Source organism: Orcinus orca, chromosome 9 (genome assembly GCF_937001465.1).
Source record: "Orcinus orca chromosome 9, mOrcOrc1.1, whole genome shotgun sequence".
NCBI lineage: Eukaryota > Metazoa > Chordata > Mammalia > Artiodactyla > Delphinidae > Orcinus > Orcinus orca.
In genome coordinates, this window is record NC_064567.1 from 96,855,162 (window position 1) to 96,857,755 (window position 2,594).

The window sequence follows — 2,594 nt, forward strand, 5'->3', positions numbered from 1 at the left end:
TGCCTGGGGGTTGCTGCCACCTTGCTGGTGATACACCAGCTCTCATCTCTTGTCCTACACAGAATCACCACGTCTTTTGCTTAAGGAGCTGCTGTTAAGCCATGTATCTTTTACCTTTTTTTTCCCACTTTTTATTTTGAAATGTTTCAAACATACAGTGGATATTAAAATGAATATCCATATACACACCGCCTAGATTTCACTGTTAACATTTTGTTATATCGCTACAACTGTTGTTTTTAGCTGAAGTATTTTAAACTAAATAACATACATTGTGGCATTTAACCCTAATTACTTTAATGTCCTCCTCTAAAAATCAAGTACCCTTTCCTATATAATACCAATCCTATTTTCCACACCTAAGAAAATGAACAATCATTCTTTGTCATCATCTCATACTTATTAGAAAGTCAAGTGTCTCCTATTGTTTCCAAGATATCTTTAAAATATGGTTCATGCAGATGAAGGACAGAATTTTTGAGTTTTTATTTCTTGTATCACTTTTAAGCTAAATGGACTCCTCCCTCACTTCCCTTTTTCACTATATTGTTGAAGAGGTCAGATCAGTTGTCTTGTAGAGGATCTGTCCTCTGGTGGGTCTGACTGTCCTGCAGTGGTTTAATGGCTCCCTGTTTCCTGTCTCTGGAAAGGAGGTCCCTAAGCCCTGAGGTGGTTATGTCTGAACAATTTAAACAGGAAACCACATCGGGGTTCCACGGGCTTCCTGACTGTTCCTTTTGCTCAGGTAGCTCTCTGGGTTTAGGAGCTGAAAGCTATTGGGGTGCGCATCTGGAACCCTGAGTGTATCTAGCCCCGTCTACCTCAGGGCCCTGAGTTATTTCATCAGGGGTTATGAAAGGGGATTTTCTCATCTTATCACCTGTGGTTATTAGCTCGCCGAATTCCATACAGAAGATTGTTTTCTTATCAGCTGGGGCTATTTCGTAACCCCAAATATGGATTCTGCAGGAAAGGTGAATAAGGCCTTCATTCTTCCCCCTGCCTAACTGAATTTTCAGAGGAAAGCATTGGTATAACTCTTGGTTCTAAAGAAGGCAAGTTAGGGAAGGGTTTTTGTTTGTGTGTTTGCTCTCTTTGAGAATTATTATGAGCTCATGGATTTTTATAGGTTGAATGTGTTTCAGTCAACCATGGTTACTCTCCTCTCCGATGTTTGCTTGTCTCCACTTTGGTTGGTGAGAACCCTGTTCAGCTGCTCTGGCATCCTTTCTCCTCATCTACGGTTTGTCACGTTGGGCACTTTTGGAGGGCAAATCTCAAGACTTGCCTTTATTCCAATTAGACATGATAGCTTTTTCAAGACCGTTAAGGTTGGGGTGTGCTCAGAGCAGGGGGTCTGAAGAAACAGCTCCTCTGTTTACAGCATACCCAACAGGAATCTGGGTGCACTGTGACAAGGGACACAAAACTTGTGGCCTTCCTATGAGCAAATACCCAACCCGTGTCCCCCTGCACCTCCACGTGGCTGTTGCACAGGACTAGTGGGACAGGGCTCAATATTGAAAGGAAAGCTACAGTATTTAGTGGGAGAGTTTGCTGCCTAGAGCCTGTCTGGTCCGTGCATGGGTGGGCCATGAGTGGTCTTACAGACATAAAGGCTTAGAACCTCTCTTTTGGAAAAAAAAGAAAAAGAAAAATAGGTTCTATATACCACTCTGGAAAAGGGAAAACTATGGAGACAATAACCACAGTAAAAAGATCAGTGGTTGCCAGGAGATTGGGGGGAGAGGAGAGATGAATACACAGAGTACAGAAGTTTTTATAAGCAATGAAAATACTTTGAATGACATTATAATGATGGATATATGTCATCATACTTTTGTCCAAACCCATAGAATGTGCAACACTGTTCACTTCATTATAGTGAACCTAAGATGAACTGTGGACTTTGGTGATTATGTGTCAATGCAGTTCATCACTGGCTTAAAAAAAAAAAAAAAAAGGTACCACTCTGTTGATAATGGCTATGCATGTGAGGGGAGGGGGTATACGGGGAATTTCTGTACTTTCCTGTCAATTTTGTAGTAAATCTAAGACTGCTTTAGAAAAATAAGTCTCAAAAAAAAATTAACACTCAAGGTAGAAGTTTTTGGCAAAACTTTTGTTTCACTTTTATATATGTATACATATTAGATATGTGTTTGTTGGATTGTGGTGTAAAATGTATTTTTTAGATCAAGAAAGTTTTCTGATCACTGTAATTAAGTTATACTGGCAAATAAAAGCACAAATTAACCTAAAAAAAAATTATCATTCTTAGGTCCAGGGCGGTACCCATCCTCCCAGGCCATCTGAACCCCACACCATACCAATCCATCTAATTGCATCTGCAAACTTGATTAACTATTTGGAGATAATTCCATGAGGACAAGAAAATACATATAAGTTTGTCCAAATTTTGTATCACAAGTTCAATGGTATGATTTGCCGTCAGCCTCATGAGAACAGTGAGATTTCCCTGAGGGCCTGGAGGATTTACCACCTGACCAGAGGACAAGCTACAGTGAGGGGACTGAGGGTGGGTCCTAACCAATGAAATTACATAGCCTGATTATCACGAGAGTCACTCCAGT

The 2,594-nt window shown here is 40.5% G+C and overlaps 1 non-coding gene across 1 annotated transcript; it reads left to right on the forward strand.

Annotated features, from left to right (window-relative positions):
* Positions 1–1,334: 1,334 nt before the first annotated feature.
* LOC117197840 (small nucleolar RNA SNORA11) lies at positions 1,335–1,464 on the forward strand. The gene has a single exon (XR_004478745.1). It is a non-coding gene; the product is annotated as a small nucleolar RNA SNORA11 (small nucleolar RNA).
* Positions 1,465–2,594: the final 1,130 nt, after the last annotated feature.